This window comes from Mandrillus leucophaeus, unplaced genomic scaffold (genome assembly GCF_000951045.1).
Source record: "Mandrillus leucophaeus isolate KB7577 unplaced genomic scaffold, Mleu.le_1.0 Scaffold282, whole genome shotgun sequence".
Lineage (NCBI taxonomy): Eukaryota > Metazoa > Chordata > Mammalia > Primates > Cercopithecidae > Mandrillus > Mandrillus leucophaeus.
In genome coordinates, this window is record NW_012102943.1 from 1817267 (window position 1) to 1834529 (window position 17263).

The window sequence follows — 17263 nt, forward strand, 5'->3', positions numbered from 1 at the left end:
GAGTAGCTGGGACTACAGGCGCCCGCCATCTCGCCCGGCTAGTTTTTTGTATTTTTTTAGTAGAGACGGGGTTTCACCAGGTTAGCCAGGATGGTCTCTATCTCCTGACCTCGTGATCCGCCCCTCTCGGCCTCCGAAAGTGCTGGGATTACAGGCTTGAGCCACCGGGCCCGGCCGGTATCTGTATGTTAATCAAGTATGAGAAACCCTGGTGAGGACGCCAGGACCTCAGGCAAGAGTTGGAAGTCTGGATTCCGCTTCTGTCTCTGCCTCTTCTTATCAGTTGGGTCATTCGAACTTGTCTGTCTCTTCTGCTTTAGTTTCTCCACCAGTAAAATAGGATCAAAATGACTTCTTCACAGCATATTAAGAACAAAAAATGAGATAGTGAATGTGAAAGTTCTGACTTTGGAAGCACCAAGCATTTCATCTTATAAAGGAGGCAAACAAGAATTGAAGAGGTGAAACGACTTTTCTGATATCAAACCATCATTGGCAGAGCTGGGCTGGGAGCTTGGGCTTCTAACCCTCAGTTGCCCTGGGCACGTTGGCCACTAGCAGTAATGGTGTGACTAATTCTGGAAAGCGTAATAACATCTCAGGTGGGGCCTTTTGCTCTTTGGGCAAACATGCTGTCTTTATTTTTATTTGTTGAGAAGATTAAATTAGGGAAGCCAAACAAATAAATAAGCACATTGAATTTCCCACAGCTATACCTCTCTTCCTGGAGCAAAAACAAACTCTTTCCTCAGGCAGAAGGTCAGACAGGAGGCATGTGGGGACAAAACACCCAGATACTTCAGTGCCAGCCTCCTGCATTTGCCGTTTTACTAGGATGAAGGGCCACTGAGCCAGGCGTGTGGGCTTCATGTCAGCACCCAGCTGCTCTGAGGAATGTGTTTCAAGCTTGGGGGCACCCAGGGCAGGCTGACAGTTCCAGAAAGCAAGGACTCTGTCTGGCTATTGCTGTTTCTCCCAAGCTCAGCTCGGTGCCTTGCACATATGGGTGTGCAATCAATAGTTAAAGAATAAAGCTGGATGTGGTGGCTCATGCCTGTAATCCTAGCACTTTGGGAAGCCCAGGTGAGTGGATTGCCTGAGCTCAGGAGTTCGAGACAAGCCTGGGCAACACGGCAAAACCCAGTCTCTACTAAAAATATAAAAATTGCCAGATGTGGTGGCACATACCTGTAGTCTCAGCTATTCGAGAGGTTGAGGCAGGCGAAACCCTTGAACCCGGGAGGCGGAGGTTGCAGTGAGCCGAGACCTCGCCATTGCGCTCTGGCCTGGGCGGCAGAGCAAGACTCCGTCTCAGAAAAAAATAAAATGAAGAAAGAAAAGAAAATGAGCCCATCTCTTCTGTCTGCCCTGAACCCTGCGGGAGAGCTTCTCTGAGCTGACAGAGGGAAGCAGGTTGCAGGTTGGATGGGCATTTCCCTTCCATGGACCTGAGGTTATTTATAGTTGTTTGGTTATTGTGGTTGTTGTGGTTATTGTTGTTTCTATTAAGAAGATTGATTCTATGAATAACCTTGTGCATTTCTCTTGTTGCATGGAGTAAGGGTTTCTATAGGGTGGACACAATAACAATGAACAATTGGAGAGGTGAGGCCACTGAGCAATCAGAATGGATGCTGTGGGGCTGGAATGTGGTCCTGGGGGTAGTCTATGGGGTGTTAACCTTTTAGTTGTTGGATCATGGGGAATTTGGGTGAGTACCTAAAAGAAAGGCTGGGGGCAGCTGAATCACAGGGGGTCACAGGTAAATGGGTGGGAGAGACTTGGAATAGTAGCTATTTACTAACTGGCATGGAAGTATTTCAAGATTCTAACAACCAGCGTGTTCACAATGGTAAGCACGGGTGTGTATGTGCCTGGGAGTATATGTTGCCTAGCAGTGGAACTGTGAGGCTGCAGGGAAAGTTATCGATCAGCTTTACAAGATCATACTGGAATGATTTTCCCAGTCGCTTATTCCCATAGACATTCCTCCCAGCAGTGTATAAGCATCTGGTTGGTCCACATTCTTGCCAACACTTGGTATTGTCAGGCTCCTTAATTTCTTGCCAATCCAGTGGGTGTAAAAGGGTTTCATAATGGTCTCAATTTGCATCTCTCTGAATTCTAATAAGGTTGAACATCTTTTCATATGTTTATGGGCCTAGAACTATTTGCTTAAAAGTCCTGGGTCCTGTATATATTAAATACGTGCAGTTTTTGTTTATCAACTACACCTTAATAAGGCCATTAAAACACACACACACACACACCACAAAGGCCTGTAATTTTATCCCTAATACAATGGCTAACAGTTAGTAGGTGCTCAATAATATTGAGTTAAAAAGAAAAGGGGAGCCTGGTTCCCTCACACCACAGTGAACATTCCACTAACTGCCTTGGACAGCAGCCAGGTAGAGCGGTAAGAGCGCTGGACAGGGAGCCAGGATACCTGGGTTCCTGTCTCAGGATGACCACACCGTAAATCTGTGGCCTTAGGCAAGGCACATTGTGTTTTCTGACCTTCACATTTATAATTGGCCAAATTGAGGAGAGGCTTAGTCTGCTCACAGGGAGGAAAGTTAAGGGATCAAGTGAGATCATGAAAATCGATGTGTTTTGGGGACTGAAAAGTCCTGCACCAGTCAGGGATTACTGTTCCCTTTTTGAAGACAATTTAAGAAGGCTCTGGAGCCCAAGGGAGCAGGAGCAGCTAGCAGCTAGCCACCCTCCAGCAGGCAGAGAGCATCAGCACCAAGGCTTAAATGCACATCTTCTTCCTTTACACAGCCCTCACCTCCAGGCACCCATCAAGCAGAGAAGGAACAAAACTCCATTAACTCCTCACCTAAGCGTGACTTAGGCTACTCTGAGGGTCCATGGGAACCAATACTTGTGCCAGCCTGCTCTAATGTGAAGAGAGTGGCCCCTTGGTACCTGGTCCTTTCCTGGGAGACCTGACACTGCAGGCTGTTGGACCCATAGACAGCCACAAGTTTAGCTCCTTAGGCCAAGATGTGGCCAAGCCATCAGGTCTAATATGTAGGCTTATGGCTCTGTACTCTATTCCTTCTGGCCCCACGGGCCTTACCTGTTCAATGGCATGAGTGTTAGCTACACAGGCATTTCTGAAAGCTTGTACTGTGGGACATTCGCCACTGTGGATGATGATTAAATGGGGGTGGAGGAGACAAGGATAGGGGAAGTTTCTGTGGCCAGGTTGAAACATTGAGTAAAATTATGCAGCTAACATTTACTGATTGTGTCAGATGCTGGGCTAGGCATTTTATAAGCATTGCCTCTTGACTTTTTTTTTTTTTTTTTTTTATGAGATGGAGTCTTGCTCTGTTGCCCAGGCTGGAGTGCAGTGATGCAATCTCAGCTCATTGCAGCTTCTGCCTCCTGGGTTCAAGCAATTCTGCTTCAGTCTCCTAAGCAGCTGGGATTATAGGAGCATGTCACCACACCCAGCCAATTTTTTTATTTTTAGTAAAGATGAAGTTTCATCATATTGGCCAGACTGGTCTTGAGCTCCTGACTTCAAGTGATCCACCCTCCTCAGCCTCCCAAAGTGCTGGGATTACAGGCATGAGGCACTGTGCCCGGCCACCCCTTGACTTCTTACAATAATCTTAGGAAGCAGGAACTATGACTGGCTCCATTTTACAGGTAAGGAAACAGGCTTTGCAAGGTTAATGACTTACCTAAGGGTCCCTCAACTGGTAAGTGGCAGAGCCATGTTTCAAACCCAGGCAACCTATTTCCAGATCTCTCGTTCTTCCCCAGGTTGAATGAACAGGACTTGCTGACTGGTCAGAGTGTGGGGGCTTGGGGAAGGAGATGGAAGCATTCATGTATCTTTCTTTGATTCAGCTCAGAGTCAGTGTCCTGGCAGCTGGTAGAGGAAAGTAAGGGAAGAAAAAAGCCCCACCTCTACCCTCCCAGAAAGAACTTCAGGTAAGGAAGTAAGTTCAGCAGAGCATGGAGGCGCACCGAGGTAGGTTTTGGGAGACAAGTCTTCCTAGTGTGATCTCTTCCAAGCCATGACTTAAGGGGCCATCAATCACATGAAGATCTGGGGAAAGGGAGCATCGGGCAGAGAAAATGACATGTGCAAAGGCCAGGAGCTAAGGGAGAGCATGTCAAGTCACATACTCAGCTGATTGAGGGGCTGGGGCATGGGAGGTGAGGCCAGATGTCAGAAGGGGCCTTAAATTTTTTTTTTTTTTGAGACACGGTCTTGCTCTGTTGCCCAGGCAGGAGTGCAGTGGCAGGATCATGGCTCGCTGCAGCCTCAAACTCCCAGGCTCAGGTGATTCTCCTACCTCAGCCTCCCAAGTAGCTGGAACTACAGGCACACCCACCACATCCAGCTAACTTTTGTATGTTTGTAGAGATGGGGTCTTGTCATGTTGCCCAGGCTGCTCTCAAATTCCTGGGCTCAAGTGATCCACCCGCCTTGGCCTTCCAAAGTGCTGAGATTACGTGCATAAGCCACTGCGCTGGCCCAAGGCCTCAACTTTGAGGCTTCTAGATTGAGGTGGAACAAGGGAGGGATGAGAATGTTGTGAAAGTACCAAGGAACAGTGGAGCTGCTGGCTGAAACTAGGAACATGAGCAAAGGAGCAAGTGAGGGGCAGGGGAGGTGGTGAGAATGAGCTTGGCATTGGCCCTGATTTTCAGGGGGTCTCTGCTGAGGTCTGTCCCAGTGCTGATCTTCTCAATGTCCCTGGAAGGAAGGAACATCTCACTGTGGCCCCTCCACCCCCACATATTCTGGGCAGGAAGGAGCAGGATCTGTTTTGTCAACGCAGCTTGCAATAAAGACTCTCATTCAGAGAGGCAAACAGCTGCTTGACTATTAATAGGCAGGGCGGCAGCCACAGCCTGCTGGGAGGGCCTCTGCATGCAGTTCTGGAAAGGTGAATCGGTTCCTTCTGCCTGTCTGGGTTTTGCACCCCGTGGTGGGACAATTGGCAAGGTACATATTCCTCAGAAGGTCAGTCACCCCCAGTTGTTTCCTGGGGCAGCTTGGGAGCTGTGTGGCCTGGCCCTGCTGGGATGCTGACCCTCCCCCAGGCAGAGGGAGCGGGGGCCCAGATGCCCCAGAGCTGACCAGAGCAGTAGGCATCCAGGGTGACTGGGGTTGGGGGTGATGTTTGGGTGGGATCTCATAGCTGCTCCTGTGGAAGATCAGACACCCACCCTTAAGGGGATCATGAAGAGATCAGGGTTGGGTGGCTGGAAGGGAAGGGAGTCAGTCTAGAAACAAGAGGACTGATGAGAGGAGCTGGGGATGGAGAGGGTAGAAGTAGAGCCTGGGATCAGGGAGAACCATGAAGCAACCCTGATCAGGAGTCAGACCAGGCCGAGGGGAGCCTGGGAGTCCAGACATGAGAGGGTGAGGCCTAAAGAAGGCCACAGTCTGCTTCCGGCCACCGCCATCATGACGCATGACCTCATTGTGGCCTGGCCAGCCAGATCGCCCATCTGAATGGGCCTGCAGAGAGGGTGGCTGGGAGTGAGCTAACAGCAACCCGACAGGCGTCCTGGGCTCCACCGAGGCCAAGTCTTGCTGTGTTAGAGGCCCCGTGGCTGCAGCCCAAGCGGGCGCAGGGCTCACAGGCCCTCGTTGTTACCCGCCATTCAGGTGGCTGCTTCAGGTGGTGGCCACTTCAAAGAAGCCCCATTTAAAGCAGAGCCTTGCCTCAAGTTTCCTAAGGGCCCTGTCCAGGCTAATGAGATCATTAAGAGGCTCCTTGTTAAATGACTTTAAATAGAGTTTGCCTGCAAGGCCTCTGACTGAGCCCTGTGCCGCGGCTGTATTTTTTTTTTAATGTATGTGTGTTTGTACCTTTGTGTGCACTTAACTACGTGCTGGAGGGTGTAGGCTCTGGCCTCGGACGGCAGGGAATCCTGGCCCTGGCACTTTTTGATAGTGTGACCTCCGGCCAGTTACCTAACCACTCCATGGTGCCTCAGTTTCCCATCTGTAAAAGCAGACTAATAACTGGTGCTGAATTGTACTGCAGAACCTTCGGTGGCCCCCCATTGCCCTTGGGGAGGTATCCAAGTTGGACACTTGGAATGGTTAGACTTGTGCGGCTTGCCCTTGGCCCCCTCAACAGGTCCATGTCTCACACCTGTCTCTGGGACCACATAGAGCAGTCCTTTCGGTCCAGCCTTCTGAGTGCTGTTTATTCATCTTGGAATGCTCCTTCCCTTCACCGCCCTTGGCCTCACTCTTCTTCTCCTTCAGGTCTCAGCTGAAGTGCTTTTCCTGGGAAGCCTCTGTTGATGGGCTGCACTAGTTCCAGTGTGTCCGCCATGATGGTGCCCACCATGCTGTGCTGTCATGCCCTGTCATTGTTGGTTTTCAGTGCTTGATGGTAAACTCCATGAGGGCAGGGACTATGCCCCAGTCCTTACTTCATCCCTAGGCCCCAGTGCTGCTCGTGACAATTTCAATAAGTCTCTGTGATTTGCTTCAGTTGATTTTAAGATTAAGGCTCTGAGTCTCCTTCCATTAGCTGTTCCTTGAAGTTGCTGCCTGCTCCTTCTCACCTTCTCATTGGCCTTGACTTAGAGCCTCACTGTAGCGAAGCCTGTACCAGGAATGGGCCACAGGAAGGCCCAGACCTAGATGTCTACGACCAGGCCACCTGGAAGCACACTATCATTTCCTTATGAACACCATCCATGATCTTCAACCTCCTGATACTCAGCGTATTGAGAATTCCAATGGAACGCGGAGCATTCCAAGTCTTTGTGATTTTCGTCCAGAGCTCCATAGCAGGTGCCTAGATTGATCCATTTGTATAACCCTGGTGGGCAGGAAGGTAGGGAGGCCTAGGGGGTGATACATAGCTTTAGTGGGAAGTCTACAGGCTATCTAGCCAGCAGGCATTAGGTTATAGTCATTACTGAGGGGATAAAGCATTTTTCAAGTCAACATGTAGGAAAAGGGTAAAAAATGGGAGGCAGAGTCAAAAAACAATGGTTGGGGGCAGGGCAACCAAGAGAGAAGGAGGGTCAGCTCTGAGAAGCACGTGGAAGCCAGTAGTTCTGGATCAAGCCTGTGAACAGAGTGAACTCTGCATCTAACTTGTGCTATACCTGGGCTAAATACACATTTCTCCACGAAACCAGGAGCTCCTCAAGGGGCAGGACCATATACCCTTCATCTCAGTGTCCCATTTATTACAGAATGAATCACAACTCCTTTCAGGAACTCGGTACTTACCGGAAGAGTTCTCTCCCCGGGGTGCTTGAAATTGATGATACTATACTACTACTAATAAAAATACATATCATTTGTTGAGCTCTTACCAGGTACCAGGCACTGTGCTAAATACTTTACATCCATCATCTCAAAGACCATCAGATTGCCGAGAGCAGGAACCGAGTCTGCTTTGTCTCACCATTGCATCCCCAGGGCCCAGCACAAGCCTGACACATAGAAGATGTTAATAGATATTTATTGAATAAACAAATAATCATGCCTGTTATTCCTATTTTACAGATAAAGAGCCAAATCTCAAACAGGCTAAGTAACTAATATTATTCAGTCAGTGGGATAAGGAAGCCAAGATTTGAACTCAGGCCTCTCTGACCCCAGAGTCCATGAATTTAGCTGTGCTCTGCTGTCACTGCCATTATCTTGGCCTGGGAACCAGCATCATGACATCACCTGGGCACTTGTTAACGCAGAATCTCAGCTGCATCCCAGTCCTACTGAATCAGAATCCACCTAGTAACAGGATGCTGGGTGACTCAGATATACATTAAAGTGGGAAAAGCTCTGACTCGGGAGTCATTCCGCGCCCACAGTCACTCAGGGGGTCCATGTCCTTGGCTCAATCAAACTACATTTTGCCATTGCGTCCTTTGTCCTTTGCTGTGAGACTGCTGAGTGTAATTGTAATGCTTGTGGTGTTGGCCATGGCCTTTAAAATGATTACCACTTCAGGATCGAAAGCATATTTTCAGCTTTTAAATCTTGTTGTATGTCCATCAGGTTTCTACCACCCCAAGGAACTCACTCATGAGAACAGAGGCAGGGTTTTCTAGCCAGTGGCCTTGCCTCTGAATGGGACCATCTCAGATGAGGTCTCATCCCCACAGGGGTCCTTCTTGATTCCTTGCCTGTCTACATCTAATCATAGAGGTTGTGGATCCTCAGCCTGGTCTCTGTTTGTTATGAAGAGATGATTTAATTCATAAACAATTCCCCAGTGATTTAAGAGGCTGTGCTTGTTTATGTTTTGAAGCTTATGAGTTTGGCCTTCTGAAACAGCATAAAAAATTGCTTCGTCTAGCAGAAGAGACAGAGAAGGTGGCTCATGGCTTATCTCACCCAAGCTTCCCCATGCCCCTTTCTCTCTGATCAAGACCTCTCAGGCCCTGGGGTCATTGATCCCAAAGTGTCTCTAGCCTCTCCTACAAGCTTGTATGGTGCCCTTGTTCAAGAATTCAAGTAAGGAATTTGCTCCAGACTTGCCTGACTTCTGCTTATGGGTTTATCTAAATCAATAGTTCTTAACCTTGATTAAGAACTGTGATGAGTTCTGTGAGATGAACTTGAAGGCCTGTGATCACCTGGCAATGGTATGTAAAATTTGGTGCATTTTGTATGGTGGGGGTTGGGGGAGGCCAATAGTTCTCCCAATTTCTCAGTGGGGTCTATAACTTCTAAGAGAACTTCCTTGCTTTTTACTGGTCTCTCCTGCCTCTGAACTTTCAGGACCCGCATCTGTTTCTCTCATTGTATTCAAGTTGCTTGGGTTATATCTTTGCTAGACTGAAAGCTCTGTGCAAGTCAGGATGATAGCCAGTGCCATTCACACCAGAGTTTCTGCCCTTTCAAGTGTGAGGCCCTTATGCAAAGTGCATTAGCCTCCTCTCTCCAACACATACAAAAGGAAATGTAATTTTGTGTGTTATTTACAGATAATGCTTGATGCATAGACTACTTCCCAGACCTCTTAAAAAAAATTCTAGTCCCTCTGCTCTGGGAATCTGTAGCTCACAGGTTAAGATGTTGATTATAGATAATAAGAAGGAAAACAGCCTTAGATATTAATAAGTCCAACACTCCATTTTACGGATGAGGACACTAAAGCCTAGAGGAGAGAAGTGATTTGCCCACGATCACACAGAGAGTTCCTATCAGAGCTGGGGCTGGAAACCAAGTATTCAGATTCCTCAGATTCCATGCCTGTCCTTCACACTCTCTTTGTAGCCCCAGCTACACAGATAGTCTCAAGTAGAAAAGTTAACTATTGGGTACTGGGCTTAATACTTGGGTGATGAAATAATCTCTGCAACAAACTCCCGTGACACAAGTTTACCCATGTAACAAACAGTCACATGTACCCCCGAAACGAAAATAAAAGTTAAAAAAAAGAAGTGTTTGTGGAATCAATGATTGAATACTACGCAGGGTGAAAAGCTATTAAAAAGCCTGAATATGCCCGTAGATTTGAAGTGTTTGGCTGGGCACGATGGCTCATGCCTGTAATCACAGCACTTTTGGAGGCCAAGGCGGCAGATCACTTGAGGTCAGGAATACGAGAACAGCCTGGGCAAAATGGCAAAACCCCATCTCTACTAAAAACACAAAAATTAGCCAGGTGTGGTGGTGCGTGCTTGTAACCCCAGCTACTTGGGAGGCTAAGGCATGAGAATTGCTTGAACCTGGGAGATGAAGGTTGCAGTGAGCTGAGATTGCACCACTGCCCGCCAGCTTGGGCAATAGAGAGAGACTCTGTCTCAAAAAAAAAAAAAAAAAAAAAAAAAGTGAGTTTTCCCTAGATAACTAAAATAAGTTAATAGGGCTTTGTTCTCCTCTCTGCCTCCTGCCCTAAGCTCAGGCTAATGCTGCAGTTTGAGCCTGGAGGAAAAGAAAGAGGGGGCTTCTCTCCTTGGAGCTTAAAATCAAGGAGAGTTAACTTGATTGCATTTGACTTCAACTTCAGTTTTCTAATAAGAATGCTTATGATACAGTTCAAGCATACACGTATTTATTTGATCATTATTTATTGAGCAACTTTTATGCATTGAACACTCTGCAGATGTGAGGGTTAGTAAATCACGTGTGACCCCTGTCCTCTGGTTGCCTACAGTTTATGGGATAAAGGCTATACACATAGGCCACGGAGCCAATCGTCCCCATTCTCCTGATTCCAAGTTTGACACGGTCTTAATTGAGCAACCAGGGTCATTGCCTTTTCGTGTTGGGCACTACTGCATCTGTCATTCCCAATGCCAGGACTGGAAGGAGCGTGGAGGTCATGCAGTTCAATCCCTTTATTTTGCATGGGGAAACTGAGGCCCAGAGCAGCCAATCAGAGAATCCGGGGCTGAGCCAGGACTATTACCTGGGTTTTGGAGGTTGGTTCTGAGGGCTGGATCAAGCCATGGGGAGAGAGGAGGACGTCGTAGGGGAAGGCAAGAGCAAGAGCAAAGGCCTGGAGGTGGGACTCTGTGTGGGGTGAAGGGAACAGGGGAAAGGCAGCCCTGGTTTTTCATATATTGTTCTGGGTTCTGGAGTCAGACAAAGAAAGGCTGCGTTCGATGTGAGGCCGATGTCACTATCACAGAGAAGTCATCAGGCCAGCTTCAGAAACTGAGCCTAGGCCAAGGACTGATGTTACCCTCAGGCACCAGGGTGCATTGTTATCAAATATATGGAGTACTTCTGTGTATCAAAACATTTCTATATGTTGCCCCTGTCAATGAGAAAATTGTTAATCATCTTACCCTTTCTCAAAGAATCATGAAGACCAAGTGATAATTATTGTTATAATGATAATAGCAGGAGCCATTTATTTGAGTGCAAACATGTGCTGAAGATAGAGTTGTGAGCCAGCAAGCATTCTTATACCCCTAGTTCTCACAGAGATAGTCAGAGCCAGTGTGTGCACCAATTGTACAGACAGGACGTTGACCTGCAGAGGGAAAGGGCCTTGCTCAAGGTCACACAGTAGGCCTGCTCAAGGTCACGCAGTAGGGCCAGCAGCAGGCGGGATTAGAACCTGGGTCCTTCTACCCACAGGTCAAGGCCTGGCCTGATACAACCCTGGCTCTGCAGCCAGCCCCGGAGAGGATGAGTCCAGCCTTGAATCTCCAGGGGTATGCTGAGCTCTTCCAACAGGCTCTTCCTGTAGGACCCCCACTCCCGGCTCTGGGGGCCAGCACCCCCAGAGCTGTGTCTGCTCTCTCTGTCCTACAAGCAAAGGCATCACTTGCAGGCCCAGCTGTCACCAGACCTGCGCTAAAGAAAGTGTATTTCTGTTCAGCTGAGTCCTGTTGGCAGCTCCAGAACCACCGATGTCTCTAACAATCTCCAGCTGATAGGCTTCGGGGGTTTCTAGTCTGCCTCTTCTTATCCGGGGAAGACCATGAGAGGGAAGCCCCAGGCCTGAATCTGAGGCACTGTTTTTGCAATAATGCAAAGCTTTTCCAAGCCCAGAAGAGAAGAAACCAGATGGACTCTCTGGACAATGTTCATGTGGCTTGAGAGGTGAGAGTTTATGTTCCTTTATCACGTAGCAGAACAAGGAGTTTTACACTAGGTAAACCTGGTGAAGGGACATGCCCCACAGGGAACCTAGGTGATGCCCAGGTACAGCACCGAACAACATGGAACCGCTTCATGAGAAAGAGATGAAAAGTCCAGCTATATTTTCAGTTCTTCTCATTATATTTCAATTTGATGCTAACGTGTCTTTAATAACTCTCTAAACCTTGCTAATATATATACACGTATGTATATTAAAACATTTTTTAAAGAGCAAGCCTTGGGCTTGGAGCCTTTGGCAAGCAACAATATCTAGTTAGAATTTAATAGCATTGTTTTTATTGTATTTATTTTTACTTTTAGCTCCTATTTATGGCAGGTGAGACCAGTTTTCCATTTGCAACAGTGATATAAAGTTTCCATTTTAAAGACATTTATTTAAGTTAAAAAAGTGTCTACTTAAAGAAAAAATACCAAATGAATAATAATACAGGTGGTATGCAGACACAGTCTATGTGCTAAAGGTGGTACAGGAACGAGTGAAATCTGGGAGACTCTGACATATGCAATCATGGAACGAAAAAGTCATATACTCTGAGAATCAAAGACCATTGAATTTTAGAAGCTGATGCTTCTAGGATCCCAGAATACAGCACCTTAGCACCATAAATCCTAAAACGAACGATATAATCTATGAGATGCCATAAAACATAGTCTCTCACAAAATATTAGCATGTGGGAGAGAAAGCCTTAAAGCCATCTGTCAGTTCAATTCCCTCATTTTGATGTAAAGAAACTGAGGCCCCAGGAGATTCAGGACAGAATGAAATAACATATGTGAAAGAGCCTTGTGAAACATAATGTGTTCTTCAAATATTAGGATATTTGTAAAGGGGCCCCCCAAAGTCACAAGGCTTTCCAGCAGAGATCTGGGACTGAAATCAGTGTTCTCGATGTCTTTTCCTGCAGATGATACTTTCTTGGGCCCCCTCAGCTATGGCGAGGCTCTTGAGGCTCAGGCCTGGCCTCTGCTGGAGCTGGGAGCAGATCCGTTGGGGGATGGCCTGCTGTGCCCCCTCCAGAGATGAGAGCAGAGGAAGGGGAGGCCATGTTCAGGGGTCCTGGGGAGAGGGAATGGTACAATGCTGCGTGGAGGAGGCTGGGGACATATTTAGTCTCCTCTATCCTCAGAGCTGTACAGTTCTCACCTGCAAAACCAGTGTGTTGCCAGATGGCCTCCAAGGGAAAATCTGTTCTATGACTTGAACTCAGCTTTTTTTCTGAGGTCTCAGTTTCTCCTTCTGTCTAATAGTCAGGGACCTAAGCACTCTTTTCTGTCCCACAGGGCTGCAAGTGGATTTCTGGGGTCTTATCTGTAAAGAGAGTAGGGCCTCATTCCATGGGAGTCTTGGAGAGTCTCAATGGGGACCATGACATTAAGTAAGGCAAGGTCTTGAGAGCTGTTGATGTGATGAAGGGAAAAGAAATCCATCACCAGCTGGGAAAGAACCCTATCTCCCTCCTTCTACAAGCATGGACTTCATTTCTTTATGTACCTGGAGTTTATGGGCCTTCCTTGGCCTGGGGGCAGCTGCCCTGGAAATTGGGGCTCCAGGGTGTGGTTCTAAGCTGGGCCATGTGGTTAGGTCAGAGATGCTATTCTGACTTGGTATTTCCGGATATCCAGCTTTTAGAAACGCCCACCTAGCCACAGGTACAAAGTGTGGTCCCATCGGGATCCAGGCCTTCATCACACCACAAAGAGGGGATAGGGTTGTGAGGCTGCAGGGGGGCCACAATTTCCTCCAACCTCACAGCCAAGGGGCCCTTCCTCCTGACGATCAGATTGAAGGGAATTCCTTCAATGAAGTCTCCAGGATGTACAAGACCACGGAATTGCCCCTTTCTTGTGGATAGCACTTGTCTGCCAGGTCCAAATTTTCACAGCCACCTCTGAAGTGTGTACTCTCTCCCTGTCCCCCAAGAACTGTTTCATGTGGCTGCTGGGAGGGGAAATGCCAGGGGTAGTTGCTTCTCTATAGCTGCCCGGCTGGGACTGCGGCAGCCCCCTCTTTCTGAGGTCACCCGCAGCCCACCTTCAAGGTGCCAGAGGCCCTGGGTGTTCAGTGATGTGGATTCCTGTGCAAGTTCCAGGTGGCCCTGCAGTCATCCCTACCAACACAACTGACCCTTCCCTGCCTCCATTCTCCAGACAGGCGCCTGGGGAGGAGGAAAAAAAGGACCACTTCTCTTCGCCGGCCCTCAACAGCGTCTAAGCCATTCTCTCCACATTAATCATGGAAAAGACAGCATGCCCCAGCCTGGGAGGGACAAAGTGCCTTTTTCATCTGTCTGGCTACATGGGTCTCAACACAAAGTTCAGTCCTGGCTAGGTTCTCACTCCTGACAGCTGTCCCACTGTCTCTGACCCATCTCACCTTCTTCCACCCACACCTTCAAAGGGTAACAGGATAAAGTCAATTTAATTTTTCTGAGAAGCCGATCGATAGCCTGTCTTGTCCACTGTGCCCAGTGGAGGCCAGCTCATGGCTCCTTGGCACCCGTCTGTGGGCTCCCTGCCCTCCCTGGCCGTCACCCTGGGCTGGGCCTGTTAAGTATTTCCTCATTAAAGCTCTGGCAGCTCAGTTCAGGTCTGCAAGCCAACACCAATAGTTACAACCGCCCCGGAATGTTTGGACAGATTTCTGCAGTTACGACTTTATGAAGTTGAACAGTTTTATAGATGGGGGACCATGTTGGTGTTAAGGGAGACCATTTCTCCAGAGGCCTGAATCTGCTGTCTTAAGATTCTAGCAGCAGGAAGAGGAGAGGAGAGGGCCAGAAGGAAAACGGGGTTGGGGGGGCCAACCAAGGAGCAAGAATAATAGAGCCAGGTCCCTCCAGCCGAGCGGGTCTGCTGAGTTAGAGACAGGAGTGTGGGAGGGGGCACCAAGACATACTTTTGGCTCCAGATGAGGAAATATAAACTCCACAAAGACAGAGCACCAAGTCCTGAGCACCTTTTACAATCAAAGGAACACCCATTTGATCTTTGTCGTCTTCTGTTCCCAGATCTGAAAACCTCAGAGCATGATCAGGGATTCTGGGGCAGGCTTCAAAGGGAGTGGGAACCTCACTGGATGCACAATGTTATGTCTGGGCTTTCCTGAGCAGAGGATCCCTAAATTTCATTATGTTTTAAAAGACATCTGTGACCAGAACGATTGAATTCTCCTTACTCTCTAATTGTATTGCTAGGCACATTGAGGCCCATTCAATCATTCATTCATCAAATATTTATTAACTGTCTAAGCACTGAGGACAAAGTGGGGAACCAGACAGTAGGTCACTGGCATGGTGTTCAGTGTCTTGGGACTGGAAAGGTGGGGGATATGCAAAGATAATGAACATGAGAACATTGAAGTAGGAAATGTTAGATGACAATGTGTGCTGTGAAGATGCTGACGTGGGCTCATGGGATAAAGAGCTGTGTAGCTAGGGAAACCTCTCTGAGACTGACATTTTGGCTAGGGCTCAAAATCCAAAGAGGCAGTCAGGGGAAGATCTGGGGAAGAGAGTTCCAGGCAGAGGGAACAGCCTGTGCAAAGGTCCTGTTAGGGGAATGAGCTTGACACAAAAGCAGGTAGGTCAGTGTGGCAGGCAGGGCGTGAGCAAGAATCAGGAATGGGAGCAGACAAGGCTGGCAGAATGGATTGTGGAGGAACATGGTAAGGAGTTTGGGGTTTATTCTGGAGGCAATTGGAACCATGGAGAGTTTGAAACAGAGAGGACAGGGGTCTCAAGAGGGACAGAGACTGCTCACTGAGTATCTCCAACTTAGAGTTCCTCTTCCCACTATACCACACTGCCCTGGTCCAGATCATCCTGCTTCACTCCCTCTCTGCTGTTTGTGGAAAAGGGGGAAACTCAAGAAAAGGTCTTGGTGGCTGGAATTGCTTCCTTGACTGTTGCAGTCATTGAGCTGTAGGCCACACTGTGTTCAAGGACCCCACTGTAACATCAGGCTCAGAGAGGGAAAGGCACTTGCTCAAGGCCACACAGCACATGCCTGACAGAGCAGGGACTAGGCTCAATTTCTCTCCCATGGCCATGGTCTTTCCACTGGCCAACATGCTTTGGTTGATCACAACACACTCTCGTCCTGATCATCAGCCATTGATTAGAGCCAGGCTGGGGCCCCGAAGTGGAGTGGGCAGGGGTCCCCTGGAAGGGAAGCTGGGGGAATGGCCAGGAAATCCCATAATTCTTTTCTGTCCTACAGGTAAAATTACTAAAACACAGCAAACACCCACTTCGTTTCTATTGTAAAGAAATTCATACTTACATTAAAAAGTAGCTATACAGAAAAGTAGAAAAATTCACCCATGGTCTCACCCTCCAAACATAGCCATTGATGAATAATTTGGTATATTGTATATTATACCTGTCTCAATAGAGGTATTGTAGATTTTTACTGAATGGATAATTTTAGGTTTTGCTTCATCTGTTTAACTTAAGTCCACCATCTAATGGAAAGCAGTGGTGAACAATGGCAAGTGCTGGACTCTCAGGCCCAGAAGCAGGGTTGCTCTCATGGGTGTGTGACCTGAGCAGCTGCACAGGCCTGCACTTAGAAGGGCCCCATGCTTGGTTGAACAGTCCGCTGTCCCCGTGAAATTCTTAATAATTTATGAATAAGGAGCTCCACATTTTCATTTTGTACTGACCTTGCAAGTTATGTAGCCAGTCTCGCAGAGTGGCCTGGGTGAGAACGCCAGCTCTGCCCTTGATTGCTGCATGACCTAGAGCGTGACTTTAACCTTACCATGCCTCAATTTCCTTGGATGTCCACTGGGGATAAGTGGAGTACACTCACTGCAGGATTGTGAGGAGAAGTAGATGCGATCAGCATCTGAGGGAGCCCTTAGACACTCAGGTGTCCTTAGAACATGTTCTGCTGCTGCTTCCTTCCCTCTCCCTGGAGTTCCCCTTGGCTGTGGAGGTGAGGTGGTACCTGCCTTCCACGGCCCAGGGATGCATTGCCCTCTGAGAAGCCTTCCCCAGGGTTTGCGTCTGCAGCGACTGCCCCTGAACCGTACTCTGCACTTTGGCAGTGTCTTATGAAGCCCCAGTTTCTACTTCAGGGTGAGATAATGTGTGTCCATCTCTTTCTTCCTCCTCAACTGAGATTTCCCTAACCAGGCACATTCCAAAAGATTAAGAACTGGGAGACTGAGGTAGGATTGCCAACTATTTTCTTTTGCTGAAGACATTTTTAAATAACTTTGTTTACCATAGTCACAAATTCCTTAAAGAAAGGACTTTTGACATCAAATAAAGCAGGAAGGGCATAACCCTCATAAAAGACGATCCTTTCAATGGAGGGAATGGAGTTTTGGGGAAATCTCCCTTTTCTTACTGCCGCTTTGCCACAGAGCTATGAACACGCCCCCTGGACCAGAATTTCAGGCTGTTCCTCATCACATTCGGCCGAAGCAGGCCCTCGGCATGGCTCTGGGTGATTTCTTCCTCCAGACCCCAGCAGCTGTGATATTCAAGGGGTTATTTTTTTCACCTTGAAAGAGCAGCGGGGTCCATGGGTTCTAAAAACTGTTATTAATCCTTAAAAACTTCCAGATTCCAACCAAAACGTGGATATGCTTTTAAATGTTTGTAGTGCCTCCCTCTCCCTCTCAGTTTTCAAGAAGCGAGGACTTCAAAGGCCATTTCTTTGCTGAAATAAAC

The 17263-nt window shown here is 47.9% G+C and overlaps 1 protein-coding gene across 1 annotated transcript in view; it reads left to right on the top strand.

Moving 5' to 3' along the window:
- The first annotated feature begins 4894 nt into the window (after positions 1-4894).
- The window catches only part of ARSI (arylsulfatase family, member I), a 42820-nt gene continuing 30451 nt past the window's right edge, over positions 4895-17263 (top strand). Inside the window, exon 1 of the mRNA XM_011985358.1 lies at positions 4895-4996. The gene's annotated coding sequence lies outside the window, so the exon portion shown is untranslated. The remainder of the gene's footprint in view (positions 4997-17263) is intronic.